Raw genomic sequence first — 17,884 nt, 5'->3', positions numbered from 1 at the left:
AGCTGTTAAAAAACCAATGAAATTCACAGAAAAAACCATAGGTTATAGACCATATATAGTTAGGAATTAGCATTTACAAAACCTTGAAAATTCACTGAAAAAACCATAGGTTATAGACCATATATAGTTAGGAAATAGCATTTAGAAAACCTTATTTTACTCACACAAAACCATTGAAATTCCATATATAGTTAGTTGCACTAACTATATATCGCGCACCTGCAATCCACTGCTGATGATGTCACATATTACATCATTCATGACATGGTCAGTGACATCACTGATGACATCACTGATGACATCTCAAATGACATCACTGATGACATCACTGATGACAACATCCAGTGACTGTATGCTTCTGTAAAGTTAAAATATGTCTTACATATTGAAGAATGAGTGGATGTATAAGTGTCTGGATGAAGGATTTAGTAGGTGCATGACTGACTGTATAAGTGAGTGATTAAATGTGTCTCACTGAGTGCATGGGTTAGTGACTAAACTGTTTTAAATTGTGCATCATTGTGTCTGTTGTTTTGTAATCTGATGCATGTGTTGATCATTAGCTATATGACTAACTATATGGGTTATTGATTAGTTGCCCAAGTATTTGTATGGGAGACTGAGTGTGTGTGTGGGTGTCTGGGAGGTGTATGACTCTGTGCATAGATGTGTGAGCAGTTGATTCACTAGATGTATGGGTTCAAAAGTGCATGTGGAAACATCTGTATGGGCGGTTGACTGTGTGCATGAGTGTATTGGTGAGTGAATGGATATCTCAGTGCTACATGTCAAAGTAAGTACATATGTAAAACACAGTACATGTGATAGTTGACATATATAAATAACTGTGCATAAGAGCCAGTGAATGTGTGAGTGGCTGTATGGATTATTGTGAACTTGTATCAGGGATTGTATAACAGAGTAAATATGTGTTATTATATGTTCCAATAAGTAAGGTGTGTATAACTATATAGTTGAGGAAATCGAGGTGTGATTGATTCTTTGCAAGACTGACTAGGTGTGTGAGTAACTCCATGGATGAGTGACAGTCTGTGAGTGTCTGTTTACACTGAGTGTATCTAAGGTTATATTAGAGTCTGAAGAGGTTCATTGTATCATCACATGAATGATGTCATCAGTGATGTGATCAGTAATGTCAAATGAGATGTCATCAGTGATGTCATCAGTGATGTCATTTGAGATGTCATCAGTGATGTCATCAGTGATGTCACTGACCATGTCATGAATGATGTAATATGTGACATCATCAGCAGTGGATTGCAGGTGCGCGATATATAGTTAGTGCAACTAACTATATATGGAATTTCAATGGTTTTGTGTGAGTAAAATAAGGTTTTCTAAATGCTATTTCCTAACTATATATGGTCTATAACCTATGGTTTTTTCAGTGAATATATATATATGTATATATAAATTCCAATCCTGGATTTCTTCGTACGAAAATCAGGCGCTGACACCGTGGGATTAAGTTATCAAAGAAAAGGTTTATTCGATACGATTACCTTGACGCGTTTCGGCGGCAAAACTGCCTTATTCACAATATATATATATATATATATTACCTACTGGCGGTCGCCAGTAGGTAGTTATAGTTAGGATTGTTTTCCATAGGAAATCCGCAACATTCTATTGGGAATAACTTTGCCGCAGATTGAGGGATCTGCCTGTAATTTTCCTCAAATTCGCCTCGCTGCGCTCCGCTCCTGAAAGTTTGGGGGGATTTGTCAAGCGGGGGCCGAGATAAAAGGGGGGTCCCAAAACATGTTTTCCCATGTTAATTTCCATAGGGCGGTTAGACTCACTTTTAGCTCGAACGGCTCAATGGATTTTCACCAAACTTGGCAAAATTGTAGGGACTGGTAGCCCGATGTGCCTTTGCTATGTCTCAAGATATGTGCTCCAGAGGATTTTGAGTAATTTAGGTTAAAAAAAAATTATATATCTATAAGCGCGCCCCGTACGCGCACCGGGGAGCGTACTAGTGCGCAACGCGAGTTCGCGCGCGGAAAGCTGATTGGCTCTCGGGTGTCTGTAAACATTCCAAACAGTCCAGAGCGGCCGCCATCTTGTGTCTCGGTAGGATCGAGACACAAGAGGTGGCAAAAACAAAGGGGGAAATGACCAATAGGGGGCAGGGTAGACCCCCCCTGACCCAATAGGTTTGATGTGGGGGCCATAAAACATACTTTTTTTTTTCAATTTTCGCGGGGGGAGCGTCCAGTACGCGCACCGGGGAGCTTACCGGGGAGCGTACCAAAAATCAAATCCAGTGAAACAGTAAAATAATAATTTAAAGTGCTTAGAGGTAGGGTAGCTCTGCATAGAGTTGTTGTGTTGTGTGGGTGATATAAGTACCAGCATGTAGGTACCAATGCAGAGTTTTAAATTCAATGTAGATTGTCTCCTCTGTAGATAATTTGCATGTTGTTACAGAAGTTATTGTGGTATATGGAATCCATACCATAGTTTGTCAGGAAAGTGGAAACAACATGGAGGCAGGAGATGAAAAAGAGATGTCAAATACACATTGGAGATAATATAGTGGGAGAAAGGAAGTAACTATGAGCAAAATAACTATGTAACATAAAAAAGTTGCACAGTATACTATAAGTCTCACATTATATTATATTCATTTTGGTAATATTTCATGAATTACATATAAAAAAGAATAATGTCTGGAACAATTTTTAATTATTAAATAAAAATGTATTGCTCTGATTTTTCAAAATTTAATAACACTTCCAACATTATTTCGTCAGGAATGTCCTCATTTGGATTCCATGATTCCATTTCTTCCACATATTTAAGAAACTCTTGATCAAGAGACTGATCCAAAAAGTCTAAATCATCAATCTCTTCCTCTGGGTTGTTCTCGAGATCAATTTCGAATGAAATATTAAATTTCTTTTGTTCTCCTTCCATTTTGTTGCTGTAAATTGCATAAAAATAAATATATCAGTGAAGATAGGGCACTGTTAGGTTTAAGTTCAGACCGGTACTTCTGAGTTTTTAACAGTGAAGTTATCTTTGGGCAGTGTATGGGAATTCTATTCCCCTCATTTGAGAAGTGCACACCATCTCCTCTGTAGATATCTTGCATGTTGTAACGCAAGTTATTGTTGTATATTGAACCCATTCCATAGTCTCTCATGTAAGCAGAAACAGATTTATTCACATGTTTCCGTGCTTTCTCAAATTGTGGACAAAATTGGTTGGACCACTTCCATTTCTGTCTTTGGCATATATTGGAATATACCAAGACAGTTTGTGGAAAAAGTGTCATCAATTGCCCAAAGGTGTCCTCTAAAACCATCTCCAGACCTACCCCAGTCAAAGTGCCTAGGTCATTTCCACCACAGTGCAAAATTATGAGGTCAGGGTGTGGCAGATGGTAAAAGGTTTTCACCAATGGTATCAATTGATGACATCTCAATCCTCTTTGGCCAATCCATTTTATGTGCACATTTGGTAAATCAAGGTTGTGAAAATGTCTGATAGCTGCATACCTTTGAGCCCAGTGAATGTAGCTATGTCCAATAATCCAGACTGAGTACATGGTGAGAGGAGGTTCTGGTGCAGTCAGATGAAGTGTAGGAATGAAATGGCAGTTGGAACAGTAGGAGTTTGCAAAAAAAACTGTGGAGTTTCAGTGCTCTTGAATCACAAGCAATGATTGGTGGATTCAGATAGTTGAAAACTGAAAGTTAGTGTGCATGGTTCTGTTCTGTGAAAGAAGTAATTTGAATGGTTAAGAAAAAGACATTAAAAGAAAGATTGCACCTGATAAGCTGGTGTATTGAGAGGTCGAACATCCTTGCTAAGTTCAATTGCAACATTGTAGAATAAACTTTTAACCCTGAGAGGTAAGTGAGGAGGGAGTTGCTATGGTAACAGGCAGAAAGGGCTGAGGGGGGGAAGGTGTTGGTTTGAAAATAGAGAGGGAAGAGTTTTAATTGGTTAACATGAGGGATATGTGTGTAGAATTAGAGGTTTCTGTGCGATTCATGGTTGCAGTGCCTGGAGTACATACCTTTTGCTCTGCTAAAGAAATATTGATGTGTGTATCTGACACTGTTCTCAATCTCCCAAAGCATTTGTAAAGGTGAGTTATGATTCATTCATTATAGATAGAGAGTTTAGATTAGGAAGCAGACTGAGCTTCTTTGCTGTTGGGTTGTGTCATTTTTTGGGTAATGCTTGGTAGGAATGTTTGCAATAGAGAGGAAATGTATTTTGTAAAATAGTGAGTTTTCAGTACTGAAATGGAATGCTTGTACATAGGACCTGCGCTCTGTTTCTAAAATGATATTCAAAAAACGATTTTGGGGCAAATCAATGGCTTTTACATTTTTGAGAAGGAATAAATAGTGTGTGCATGATTACATAAAAATATTTGAACCTTTCACAATCATGTCACCTGTGTTACTTCAGATTATGAAGCAGACTGAGCTTCTTTGCTGTTGGTTTGTGTCATTTTTTTGGTAATGCTTGGTAGGAATGTTTGCAAGAGAGAGGAAATGTATTTTGTAAAATAGTGATTTTTCATAATTGAAATGGAATGCTTGTACATAGGACCTGCACTCTGTTTCTAAAATGTTATTGCAAAAAACGATTTTGGGCAAATCAATGGCTTTTACATTTTTGAGAAGGAATAAATAGTGTGTGCATGATTACATAAAAATATTTGAACCTTTTGCAATCATGTCACCTGTGTTACCTCATATTAGGAAGCAGACTGAGCTTCTTTGCTATTGGTTTGTGTCATTTTTTGGGTAATGCTTGGTAGGAATGTTTGCAATAGAGAGGAAATGTATTTTGTAAAATAGTGAGTTTTCATAACTGAAATGGAATGCTTGTACATAGGACCTGCGCTCTGTTTCTAAAATGTTATTCAAAAAACGATTTTGGGTCAAATCAATGGCTTTTACATTTTTGAGAAGGAATATATAGTGTGTGCATGATTACATAAAAATATTTGAACCTTTCACAATCATGTCACCTGTGTTAGCTCAGATTAGGAAGCAGACTGATCTTCTTTACTGTTGGTTTGTGTCTTTTTTTGGTAATGCTTGGTAGGAATGTTTGCAATAGAGAGGAAATGTATTTTGTAAAATAGTGAGTTTTCAGTACTGAAATGGAATGCTTGTACATAGGACCTGCGCTCTGTTTCTAAAATGTCATTCAAAAAAGGATTTTGGGGCAAATCAATGGTTTTTACATTTTTGAGAAGGAATAAATAGTGTGTGCATGATTACATAAAAATATTTGAACCTTTCACAATCATGTCACCTGTGTTACCTCAGATTAGGAAGCACACTGAGGGCCTTAATTATGAAAACAGCGATGTGTCAGTTTTCACTGCGCACTCCTTGCGACACCAATGATGCGTCATATTTAATGTATGACGCATCATGTCGCAAGGAGTTACAGATAAGTCAGTATTTCTGACGTATCTGTAAGCGCAAAAGTGACGCATTGCTGGAGTGTGTCACAAAAGTGACGCAACTCCAGCAATGCGTCCTTTCAAATGGGGAAAGCCCCATGTGAAAGGGTTTGCGTCAGTCTTACGCCTGCTGTGAGGCAGTGAAATCTCATAGATTTCACTGCGTCACTATTACGAGGTTTTTTACGGGGGAACGCCCCCTCTGCATACATTATACCTGACGCAGGTATAATGTGGCGCAGGGGTTTAAAAAGTGACGCATCTACCTAGATGCGTCATTTTTTAAATATGGCGCAACAAGGCACATGTTTTATGCCGCCGATGCGTCACAAAAAGTGATGCATCACCAGTGCAAAACTGACGCAGGGCCTCATAAATGAGGCTCTGAGCTTCTTGCTGTTGGTTTGTGTCATGCTTTTTGATAATGCTTGGTATCTACATTTGCAAGATAGAGGATTTTTATTTTGTGAAATAGTGAGGTTTCAGTAGTGAAGTTGAATGGTTGTACATAGGACCTGCGCTCTGTTTCTAAAATGTTATTACAAAAACGATTTTGAGGCAAATCCATGGGTTTCAGTAGTGAAATTGAATGTTTGTACGTAGGACCTGTGCTCTGTTTCTAAAATGTTATTTAAAAAACGATTTTAGGGCAAATCAATAGGTTTAAGTAGTGAAAATGAATGCTTGTACATAAGACCTGTGCTCTGTTTCTAAAATGTTATTCAAAAAACGATTTTGGGGCAAATGAATTGCTTTCACATTTTTGAGAAGGAATAAATAGTGTGTGCATGATTACATAAAAATATTTGAACCTTTCACAATCATGTCACCTGTGTTACCTCAGATTAGGAAGCAGACTGTCCTTTTTTTGCTGTTGGTTTGTGTCATTTTTTTGGTAATGCTTGGTAGGAATGTTTGCAAGAGAGAGGAAATGTATTTTGTAAAATAGTGAGTTTTCAGTACTGAAATGGAATGCTTGTACATGGGACCTGCGCTCTGTTTCTAAAATGTTATTCAAAAAACGATTTTGGGGCAAATCAATGGCTTTTACATTTTTGAGAAGGAATAAATAGTGTGTGCATGATTACATAAAAATATTTGAACCTTTCACAATCATTTCACCTGTGTTACCTCAGATTAGGAAGCAGACTGAGCTTCTTTGCCGTTGGTTTGTGTCATTTTTTTGGTAATGCTTGGTAGGAATGTTTGCAAGAGAAAGGAAATGTATGTTACCTAAGTTTCCTCAAATTAGGAAGTGGATTGTGCAGATGAGGTGAGGCATGTCCAGGGGCGCAAAGGAGTTGAGGCCTGTGTCCATGAGTGCAATTGAGAGGACTTACCTCCTCTGACCCTTAGACAAACATTATCTAATCTGTGCCCCTTCGACAGGCCTCAATACATTGAGTATAATTGATGGTAACAGGGTGCAGATGAGATGAGGCGTGTCCAGGGGTGTAGATCAACGACCGCAACTCCGCAACCCTCTTAGACAACCTCGCCAACCTCGGACTTAAACAACTTGTCACTACCCCCACCCACATCGCAGGTCACACACTCGACCCCATCTTCACCTCCAGCAACCATGTCTCCTTCAGCCACGCTACGGATCTCCTCTGGACTGACCACAGCTGCGTTCACTTCACCTACAACAAGCCGAAACCCATCATCCACCTCCAACCAACCCTACAGAGAAACTGGAACAAAATCACCACGGATCAGATCTCCGCATCACTCCTTCGAACCTCCCCAGCCCTCTCCTCTAACGCCAACGAAGCCGCCTCCAACCTCACCCTTTGGTTATCTAACACCGCCGACTCCTTAGCACCGCTTAAAAAACGTCAACACAAACTTGGAAACAAGAAGGCCTCATGGTTCAACGATGATCTCAAGAAGTCCAAGAAACTATGCCGCTCCCTTGAAAAGGCATGGAAAAAAGACCCATCCACCAGCAACAAGGACGCCTTCAAAAGCGCCACCCGCACTCACCACCAACTGATCCGAAAAGCCAAGAAATCAGCATTCAAGGATCGACTTGACAACAACGCCCACAACAGCAAGGAACTTTTCAACATCGTCAAGGAATTCTCCAACCCATCGGCCAACTCCAACGACATCACCCCCTCTCAAACCCTCTGCGACTCCCTAGCTTCTTTTTTCCACAACAAGATTGCTGACATCCACAACAGCTTTGACAACCAACCCGGAAGTCATCCCACCCTACCATCTGCTGACCATCCTCCCCCCGTGAACACCCTTAACGCCTGGAACCCAGTCTCCACTGAGGACACCATCCGCCTGATGAATTCCATCCACTCTGGATCCCCCACAGACCCATGCCCCCACCACATCTTCAACAAAGCTGACTCCATCATAGCACCGCACCTCCGAGACGTCATCAACGGCTCCCTCAACTCCGCCACCTTCCCTGAAGACTGGAAACATGCTGAACTCACCGCCCTTCTGAAAAAACCAACAGCAGACCCCACCGAACTCAAAAACTACCGCCCCATCTCGCTTCTTCCATTCCCGGCCAAAGTCATCGAGAAAGCCGTCAACAACCAGCTCACCGCCTTCCTCGAAACCAACAAATCCCTTGACCCATCACAATCTGGCTTCCGAGCCAAACACAGCACTGAGACCGCCCTCATCGCAGCAACAGACGACATTCGAACTCTACTGGACAATGGAGACACAGTCGCCCTCATCCTCCTTGACCTCTCTGCAGCATTCGACACAGTCTGCCACAACACCCTTCTACAACGCCTCAATAACATCGGAATCCAAGGAAAAGCACTTGAATGGATCACCTCGTTCCTCACCGGAAGAACCCAAAGAGTCCGCCTCCCACCATTCAAATCCGAGGCCTCTGAAGTCATCTGCGGCGTACCTCAAGGTTCCTCACTCAGTCCCACCCTCTTCAACGTATACATGAGCCCCCTCGCAGCCATCGCCCGCCAACACAACCTCAACATCATCTCTTACGCGGATGACACTCAACTGATCCTTTCTCTCACCAAGGACCCCAGCACCGCCAAAACTAACCTACACGAAGGAATGAAAGAAGTCGCCGAATGGATGAAACAAAGCCGTCTGAAACTGAACTCAGACAAAACAGAAGTCCTCATCTTAGGTACATCCCCCTCTGCATGGGACGACTCCTGGTGGCCGGAAGCCCTCGGAAAAGCACCCATCCCAACAGACCACGCACGGAACCTTGGCGTCATCCTAGATTCTTCACTCTCAATGAACAGACAAGTCAGCGCCGTATCCTCTTCCTGCTTTAACATTCTTCGCATGCTCAGAAAAACATTTCGCTGGATCCCCCCCGAAACAAGGAAAACAGTCACCCACGCTCTAGTCACGAGCCGACTGGACTACGGAAACACCCTCTACGCAGGTACCACCGCTAAACTCCAGAAGAAACTACAACGAATCCAAAATGCCTCAGCCAGGTTGATATTAGACATCCCACGCAACGAACACATCTCTGGTCACCTTAAAGACCTCCACTGGCTTCCCGTCAATAAGAGGATCACTTTCCGACTGCTTACCCACGCACACAAATCACTCTACGACATCGGACCAGATTGCCTCAACTCTCGACTGTCCTTCTACACCCCCCCCCGCCAACTTCGCTCTTCCAGCCAAGCCTTCGCCACTGTTCCTCGCATCAACAAGACCACCATGGGAGGCAGATCCTTTTCATACCTGGCTGCTAAAACATGGAACTCACTCCCCGCCTACCTTCGCCTCACCCAGAACCACCTAGCGTTCAGAAAGCAGCTTAAAACATGGATATTCGACAAATAACCCCCCTCCCCTTCCTAAGCGCCTTGAAACCCTCTGGGTATGTAGTGCGCTATACAAATTCTATGACTTGACTTGACTTGACTAGATGAACTGAGGCCTGTCTAATGGTGCAGATGAGTTGCGGTCTATTCAGGGTTGCAGATAAGGTGATGATTGTCGAGGGGTGCATAGGAGGTGATGCCTGTGTTGAAGAGTGTAGTGGAAGAGAGGTCTGTCCAGGGGAGGAAAGGAGGTGAGGGCTGTGTCTAAGAGTGCAGTGGGGGATAGGCTTCATGAAGTGCAGTTCAGTGCACTCTTAGACACCAGCCTCACCGCCTATGCTCCCCAGGACAGTCCTTACCTCATGTGTACAATCTTCTTACTAATCTGAGGAAACACAGGTGATATGATTGTGAAATGTGCAAATATATTTTTTTAATCATGCAGATACTATCTAATCCTTGTCAGTAATGTAAAACCAATTCATGTGCCCAAAATATTTTTTTAGAATTATATTTAAAAAACAGAGATAAGGTCATATGTATAAGTATTATAGTGTTTATATTGTTTGCTTATTGTCATTGTTTTGCTGTTTGGTAATAAGGGTCTATAATGATTTTTTTTATTTTTATTTTTGTTTTCCACAGATTAAAATCAAGATTTCAATAGTAAGGAAATATGCTCTCAAGGGAAAGGAGACGAAAAGATGCTAAGCGGAAAAAATCAAAAACAGCAACGGAATTAAAGCAGTCTCCTACAACAAATACTTCAAAAAACAGGAAAAAAGCTCCTGGTAAGACAACTAAGTCTTTCTTACGGAACATATGTAGATCAAAAAAAAATGTTGGACAGAATGTAGAAAAAGAGAAGGAGAGAGCAAATTTGAAGAGGAAAGAGAGATTCTGAAAAAATGTTACTACTGCAGCAGGAGAGAATAATATGTATAGGAATAGAAGGCAAAATCAATTTAGGGACATTCGTAAACGAATGTTTCGCAATAGGGTGGTTTTAAATTTGTTAAAAAATATTAAAAAAGGTAAACAGAGATCTGCTTTTTATAAGAAAAAGAAAAGTGTAGAGAAGATTGTTGATCAGGCTTTTGAAGTTAAGAAAAAATTATTTATTTTAATAATCAATAGAATTAGGACACTTAACAAGACAATTGATGTTTTCAAATCAAACAGTAAATGGAAAAGAGTAATTAATCAGACTAATTTTTGTAACGTTTTTTCTGGAGAATGGATGCAGAGTTCAAGTTGTGAGCCATTTTTTAATGAGGAGAGTTACTTTCAGGAGAATGATTTAGTGCATGCAGTTGATACCAGTGGTCGAGCATATGAGGTGAAAGAGGGTTGTCCGATTGAAAAAGAGAAACTTGTGCCTAGAGAACCAGAAGAGGTGTTAACTGATGAAGTTTTAGGGAGACGTACTAAGGGTCCAGTGTACACTTGGAAGTGTAGTAGTATTTGTAGTGTGCGACAGGAATCAATCGATTTGTTTTGTAATTTCTTACGTACATATAGTAAGAAAACTCTAAAACAGAAAATGAAGATGTTGCAAGATTTAGATCCTTGTAGAGTGAGAGAAAACACAGGTTTGCAAGGGCATTCACTGGCTTGTCTTTCTAGAAAAGTATGTCAGAGTGTTTTTCATCATTTTAGGATGTTAGCAGTGCATCATAACAAAATGAGGAAATTAGTGAGAAGGTTGTATTATGCAAAAAGTCCAGCACTTAAGCTTAAACAAATTAAACAGTGCTCTTTTGCATGGAACTGAATTAGATGTGAAGAAGATTTGTGAAAAAATTGAGATTTGTTATTTTGGTGATAAAGAGGACAGTGTAGAAATTGACACAGAAATTCAAGGTAATGTGGAAGACAATGTACAGATTTCAAGTACAGAAAAGTTTGACCAGGAAATTACCAGGTTTAAGGTGAAATCAAGTGAAAGGCCGAATTTTACTTGTGTGTGTTGTTGACAAACTCATTATAAGCATCAAACTAGATTAATTGATTTATACGTAAAAAGTGAAAAGATAAATAATTATGAGTGGAAGGATTTTGCCACTTATTTGTGGGTGGAGAATTCTTTTGATTTGAGTTCTGATCAGCGTATTTGTAAATATTGTTATGATAAATTAAATCAAAACAGAATGCCTGCTAGAGCTGTTCATAATAATCTGGAGTTGGTAGACATTCCTCCTGAATTGATGGATTTAAATACATATGAGCCTATTTTGATTCAATGTGTCCATCCTTTTCAGGCAATTGTTCGCATGGAGCCTAAGATAGGGAAATTGCCTCCTTCAGATTTACAGAGAGGATTAAAGGGAAGAGTTGTTTATTTGCCTCTAGATTTCAAGAAAAATATTGATACAATTGGTGTAGAGAAAGTGGAAGAGGAACCTCTGGTTATTCTAGTTAATGGGGTTCCGACAAAGAGTAAGAAAATCTGGCAAGATTTAGTGGATGTTAGGAAAGTCAAAAAGGCAACGTTGTTTTTGGTCAAAAACAATGAGTACTACAAACATGTATGTGTTGGAGCAGAGGAAACAGCTGCAGATGAAGACAGTGATTCTTCAGCTGGCCAAATTGAAAAAGTTGATGTGTCTAGAAGTGAAGAAATATATGAACATTATACTGTTCATCCTTTGCATTCCAAAGAAGTGATGGGGAATGCAATTGACTTGTTTCAAATGAAAGCAGCAAAAGGAAGTGTATGGGAAGAAAGTTTGGAAGCTCGTTGTTTTCCACATTTATTTCCAACAGGTCGAGGTGGACGATATGAAGATCGACCCCTTCAAATTCCTGCATCTGAATATCGAACTTTAAGATTATATGCTGAAGATCCAAGGTTTCGTCAATGCATTCCATATTTGTTTTATCTACTGTATTAAAGTGACTTGTCTGGGCTTTCTTATGCAGTAAACCATATACTGAAAAGTGGAGCACATCTGCAAAATGTTTCGGCAAGGGACTTTATGGAGAAAGTCAATCTGCAAGATAATATTTTGGAATCTCATCTAATCAATCTCATGGCATGTCAGCGTGGTACAAATGAGTATTGGTACCGTCGTCATGGGGAATTGAAATGTATGCTAAGAAACGTAGGAACTCCTACATGGTTCCTTACTCTTAGCTGTGCTGAGTATGCATGGGACGACTTACTTCAATTTCTACGAGAGGCAAGTGCAAATATACAAAATATAGAATTCAAAACTGCTGGAGAACTGTGTTCTTTGGATCCAGTGAATGTATGCAGATATTTCAATCATAGATTTGAAGCTATGATGTCTTTTATTACCAACAAAAAAATCCTCCCCTTGGAGAGGTTTTGGATTTCTTTTGGAGAAAGGAGTATCAAGCGAGAGGTGCTCCTCATATACATATGTTGTTGTGGATTAAAGATGCACCCAAATTTGGAACAGATTCGGATGAGACAGTGATGAGCTTCATTGAAGAGTATTCAACATGTGCTCTTCCGAAAAGTACCGAAGAAAACAGTTTAAGGCAACAAGTTTTACGCTTTCAATCCCATCGTTGTGGAAAGTACTGTCGTCGAAAATTCAGAAACAAGGACAAGTTCTATACAAAATGTCGTTTCGCGTTTCCACGACCAGTGATTTCTAAAGGAAGAGTAAATAATTTGATGTCTTCTCTGCGACATACTGTGACGAGGAAATCACGAAAAAATACATCCAATTTAAAAAGAAACGAAGAGTCCAAGTACATCAACGACTACAACCCAGTGATTTTGTCCATGTGGAATGCTAACATGGATATTCAGTTCGTTGCTGACAACTCTATTGCTGTGGCTAGATATGTGACGTCTTACATCACAAAAAAAGGAAAGACAGAACTGAAGGAAATGTGGGAGGACATTTCACATGAAAAGAGTCTAAGCAAGAAATTATACAGTTACAGTCTGAAGATGTTGTCACATCGAGAAATTGGAGCATATGAATGTTCTAATCGATTGTCATCAGCAAGTCTATATGCCAAATCTAGAACCATCATTTGGGTGAGTCTAGGTCTTGCTGCAACACGAAACCGAGTTTTGAAATCTGTACAAGAAATAGAGTATTTGGCGGAGAAAGAACCAGAAAGTACAGATATTTTGAAGACAAACATGTTGGATACATATATCCAAATAGAAGTCCTTACCTTGAGAACGCTTGTCTCAATGAAGTTCTGCAAAGATATATTTATAAGAGGAACATCAGAGAAGATATCAATAATGGAATATATGCTGTCATTGGGTGTGAAGGATGTCTAGTGAAGCAGAGAAAAGGCCATTTGATTAATCATCGAAAATTGAGTTGCGAAAACCTAGAGAAAAGGGAATTTTACTATTTAGCTCTTTTGCATCTCTTTAAGCCATGGCGTACAGAAGAGGAACTACTTGGAGATTTTCTCTGTTACGAAGATTCTTTTAATGCAACTAAGGATACCATAGAATGTCCTGTTTTTCCAAATTATCTGCAAATGTTGAACGAAGAGATAGAGCAAGAAGCCACAATTGCTGTAGAGATTGCTAGAGACAGTTCTCAAGACAGTCAGAGTTCTACTTCATTGAGTCAGGATCCACTAGGAGGACCAATTATACAAAATGAAGCTGCCACAGCCATGGATGAGGTGGAAAGAGCTATGGAACAAGCTCAAGATGATGTAGTTAACTTAGAAGATTTGGTGAAACAACTAAACATTGAGCAGAAGCAGATATATGTTGAAGTCACAGAACAGATTGAACATGGATTCAGTCATGAGAAAAAAGAGTGCTCATGTACATCATTTAAGCCTGTCCAACTGTACGTGAGTGGAGAAGCGGGAACTGGAAAAGGCTTTCTGATTAAAGCAATTGCAACTTATCTGCAGAAAAGGACTGAATCACCGCTATCTTGTGTTGTTACCGCTCCAACTGGGCTGGCAGCACATAATATTAAAGGGATTACTTTACATCATTTACTGATGCTGCCAGTGGAGCATGATAACAAATTGCAATACCACAAGCTATCTGGAGATGCATGTTCCGAAGTTTCGAGAGTCCTGAAGAAAATGAAACTTCTTATCATTGATGAAGTAAGCATGGTCTCAAATCTAATGCTTGCTTTTGTGCATTTGAGAATGCAAGAAATTCTTAGAACAGAGTATGATGTGTTATTTGGAGGGAAACACATTATTGTTTTTGGAGATCTACTGCAGTTGACTCCAGTGAAAGGACAACCAGTGTTTAAAATGGTCATGCATGAAGATACCAGGAAGTGCCTAGGAAGCATTGGAAACGTTAATATATGGTTACATTTCAAATATGCAGAAATACTCCAAAATATGCGGCAGGCAAAGGATGAAGATTATAAAAATATTCTACAAGATGTAAGAATCGGAAAAGTAAGTCAGCATGGGAAAGAAGCTTTACATGGACGATTAATTTCAAATTTGTACCCAAATGAAAACATTCTTCCAGAGAATATTTTTAAGAAAATTAACGAGAAGAAATCTGGCATATGTTTGATGCCAACTCTGAAAGAATGTTCAATGTTCAACAACAAAATGTTAAAGTTAGAAAATGAAGAGATAGTGAAACTGGAAGCTATAGATAAAATAGAGCATATGGGAGCAACAATTATTTTGTCTGAAAATTTGAAATCAAAATTGGATTCATTAGAGAAGACTATATCTAAAACTGCTGGTTTTGAAAAGACTCTGAATGTGTGTTTAAATTGTCGTATCATTTTGAGAAGGAATTTAAATGTTGAAAGAGGTCTGGTAAACGGAGCAATGGGTCATGTTGTTGGTTTTGTGAATTACAAAAATAGAGATGGAATTGAAATTTTAAAAATTAAATTTGATGGCATTGACTAAATAGAACAAATTTGTCGTTGTACAGCTAGATTTTTGCATGTGAAAGACTTATATGTTCGCCGAAAACAGTTTCCTGTTTGTTTGGCATATGCAGTGACAATTCATAAATCTCAAGGTTTAAGTGTAGATAGTGCTTTGGTGAACATTGGAAGTTCTGTGTTTAAAGAGGGTATGGCATATGTGGCATTATCACGAGTCAGAACTTTATCAGGATTGTACTTGATTGAGTGTGATGAAACAAAGATTTGTGCTGATCTAGATTGTGTTAAAGAATGCAATAGGTTAAGAAGAGAGTATGCTCCACATTTGCCTCAATATGCTCTGTTTGAAAAATGTGTGGTAGGCCGAAAAAGAAGAAATGAGAATAATTGCAGTGAGGTAGTAGCAAAAAGACAAAAAGTAGATGAAACTGTAACTGTAAGCAGAAAGAAAAAGGATTCTGTTGAAGATGTTGTTGGATTTCAGTTTGAAAACAGTTCTGGTGTCAACTGCTATGCTAATGTAGTGGTTAATGTTGTTTTTTTTCTTCAAAATTTACAAGAACAGATTGTTGAAAATCGGGATCAAACATTCTGCTGTTTATTGAATTCTGTGTTTGAGAAATGTAGCAGTGATAGAGCAAAAATAGAAAGTGTTTCAGAAATTAGAAATCTTCTAGACATATGTTCTGGTCAAAATCAATTTTCACAGATTATTCAGCAGGATTGTCAGGAATTTTTAATGTATATGTTTGATGTTTTGGAAGATGAAGGTGTAGATATCAAAAATCTTTTTAGCCTTTCTTATCAATGGCAGCATGACTGCGACAACTGTAGTTTATCAAGTAGTACTAGAATAGACACTGAAAGATTTATATATTTGAGTTTACCAGACTGCAAATCAGTGCCTTTTAATAATCTAGTTAAAACAGCTGATCACAATATGGTGTGCACCCAATGTAAGTCTGCAATGCTGTCCACATTATTTTTACAAACTTATGGTAAATATGTGATTTTAATGTTCCAACGATGTAGACCTGATGGAAGTAAATTGTCAACTTCTATTAAAAATTTTGTGGCTTCTCAGTTATCAATTTCAGGAAGAACCTTTGCAACTGTAGCTATTATTTATCATGACGGTCCTTCAACAACATCAGGGCATTACACATGCTATTTAAAAAGTCGTAAAGGTTGGACCCACTGTAATGACACTCATTTGAATTTCAAACAACGTTTGCCTTTTGACTTAAAAAATTCATACCTAGTGTTTTAGAACCAAAATTTAAGTAAAGGTAATTGGCCTATGAAGACGGGAGCAGTTAATAAAGGTTAGTTTGCTGTTTAAAATTATATTCTGAGTAAAAGTGATCAAGATAATATAAAAAATTGAGTTGTCATGTAGGTACTGTAAGTGGATCTCATAGTAAGTGATATCAGTATTATAGGAAATGATGAACATGAGTGAGTCAGACATGGAATTACGAATGTTTAAATATTGTGAAAATGTTGTATGAGCCTTTCTTTCAGAATGTCAGAAAAACGGTAATTTCAGAGTTTCTTTTAATTAATTTGAAAATATAATGATACATCTGACACTATTTGGCCTTAAGGAAAAGTGAAGGAATGAGCAAAGAGTCATGACTGAAAAAAAGGAGTATATGAAAATAATGAAAATATTTCAGATGTTCTTGGAGCTTTTCTTCTAGAAAGTCGATGAAATTGATTTTTTAGTGAACAGCAGAGTACTTTCCAACGAAAAGGACCTTCATGATATACTATTTGGCCTAAAGGAAAAGTAAGTGAATCAAAGATTAGTGTACATTTGTGATTTTTAAGTTTAGATGTTTTTTTTTAAAACACAATCTTTTTGATTGTGTTTTTTTCCCCGCTGTCATATGATGAGTAGTTTGAACTCACTTTTTTAAGTGAAATTCAATATATTCTGAGAACAGCAAAAATAAACTATGTAACATGTTGTACAAGTTATTCTATAGTTTTTATTGTGTAATTTAAATTGTATTCCCATTGTCTCACACTCACTTTCCTTTTTCCACCCTCTTTCAGCTCTTTTTACTCACTTATAATGTCTTTCTTTCACTCTCTTTCAGCCCCGTTCCTTTACTCCACTTCTTTCACAACCCCTCATTCTCATTTCAACTGTCTGCATCCCCTCTCTCCCTTGCATAACTATTCAGCTTTCAGTCTCTCTGCTTTACTTCCCTTTTCCGTCTTTACCTCCTTTGCTCTTTTAGTAATTCCTCTTTACTCACTCAGCAGTATTGTCGCACTCTATCACTATAAATCACCCACTCTCCCTCGCTTATCTTTGTTTGCTCCTTTCTTTTGACCTCTTCTCTCTATTTTCCGTTCACTACCTCTATGTCCTCAGTCCCTCACTCTCCTTGTGTTATGTTCACTTGTGTTTATCTACCTTTTATCATTTCTCTCACAACAACTTCACTGCTCCTCTCTCATCGTTCTTCAACCCATTTCTTTTAGTCCGGTTCCATTACTACCCCTCATTTCCTATCTTTCAGTGTCCTTCTCTTTACTTTCATCACCAAATCACTTTCTCTCAGTACCACTGCTTTAGTCCTCTTCTCCTCTCTTTCCTTCTTTTGCTCCCTTACTCATTTTTCTTTCCTCACTCATTGTACTCCACTTCACTCAGTCCTTCCCTTAGTCTCTCTGTCTACTAACTTGCTCACTCCTTTTCCCTCAATCCTTCTATATTATCCTCTCTCCCTTCATCCCTTCACTCTATGACTCTCCTTCACTTACTCTCAGTTATC

This window comes from Lissotriton helveticus, chromosome 2_1 (assembly GCF_964261635.1).
Source record: "Lissotriton helveticus chromosome 2_1, aLisHel1.1, whole genome shotgun sequence".
NCBI classification, from domain to species: domain Eukaryota; kingdom Metazoa; phylum Chordata; class Amphibia; order Caudata; family Salamandridae; genus Lissotriton; species Lissotriton helveticus.
Note: the sequence above shows the minus strand (reverse complement) of the source record.